Below are 1,503 nucleotides of genomic sequence, written 5' to 3'. Positions count from 1 at the left end.
CGGGATACCCATAACTACTCCCACGTAGATGGTTAGTGCGTATAGGCTCGTAGCCAGACTCAGATCAAATACCAAGATCTCGTTAAGCGTGTTAAGTATCCGCGAATGCCGAACAGGGCCAGGCCCACCTGTCTCCTAGGTGGTCTCAACCTGCCCTGTCGCTCCGCCACAAGTAACAGTCGAGGGCCGTCGGGAACCCAGGCCCACCTCTACCGGGATGGAGCCACCTGTCCTTTCAGCCCCCTCGTCAGAATCACTTGCGGGTACTCAATGAGCTGACCCGACTTTAGTCACCATCAGTATAGTATGTATGTATGTATAGTATATACCCGTGATCACCTCCCAAGTGATCACGGCCCGATAGTATAGCAAGGCAGACTAACAAGAATGTAGGGCCAATGATGGAACACTAGCATCCTATACTAAGCATTTAGGATTGCGGGTAAGGTATCAATGACTGTAGCAGCAATGACAGGCTATGCATCAGAATAGGATTAACGGAAAGCAGTAACAAGCTACGCTACTCTAATGCAAGCAGTATAGAGAAGAGTAGGCGATATCTGGTGATCAAGGGGGGGGCTTGCCTGGTTGCTCTGGCAAGAGAGAGGAGTCGTCAACTCCGTAGTCGAACTGGTCAGCAGCAGCGTCGGTCTCGTAGTCTACCGAAGAGAAGAGGGGGAAGAAACAATAAATACAGTGCAAACATAAGCAAGACAACACAAGACACGATAAAGAGCGAAGCTAGTTGTGTCCTAACGCAGTATGAGGTGATGCCGGCGAAGGGGGAAAACATCCGGGAAATATTCCCGGTGTTTCGCGTTTTCGGACAGATGAACCGGAGGGGAAAAGTTGCGAGTTCGATAGGTTAGGGGTGTGTGGCGGACGAACGGACTGCGTATCCGAAATCGTCTCGTCGTTCCGAGCAACTTTCGTGTTGAAAATATTTTAATCCGAGTTACGGATTAAAAGATATGATTTTCTAAAGATTATATTAATTTCTGGAATTTAATTAATTAATTATTTAATTTGAAAATGAATTTATGACGTCAGCATGATGTCATGCTGACGTCAGCAGTCAACAGGGTTGACTTGGTCAACCCTGACATGTGGGTCCCGTTCGTCATACCCTGTTAACTAATTATCTTAGTTAAGTTTAATTAATAGTAGTTAATTAGGTTAATTAGTCATTAGGTTTAATTTATCAGGATTAATTAAATTAATTATTTACTTAATTAATTAATCATTTTTATTTATTATTATATATATATTTTTTTTAAGTCTTTTTTTTCCTTTTTTTTTAAATATTTTAGGGGACGACCCCACTTGTCATAGGCCCCTGGGGGCCTTAGCGGTTACGGGTGTGCGGGCGCGCGCCCGAGTGGGCGCAGCGGGCGTGGCCGACAGGGGCGCACCCGACTGGGGCGAGCCCAGGCGCGGGGATCGGGCGAGGCCATCGGCGCGGCCACCGGCTCCCACGGCGCGGTCCAGCAGCAGCGGCGGAGG

This window comes from Triticum dicoccoides, chromosome 2B (assembly GCF_002162155.2).
Source record: "Triticum dicoccoides isolate Atlit2015 ecotype Zavitan chromosome 2B, WEW_v2.0, whole genome shotgun sequence".
Lineage (NCBI taxonomy): Eukaryota > Viridiplantae > Streptophyta > Magnoliopsida > Poales > Poaceae > Triticum > Triticum dicoccoides.
This window is presented reverse-complemented; position numbering follows the sequence as displayed.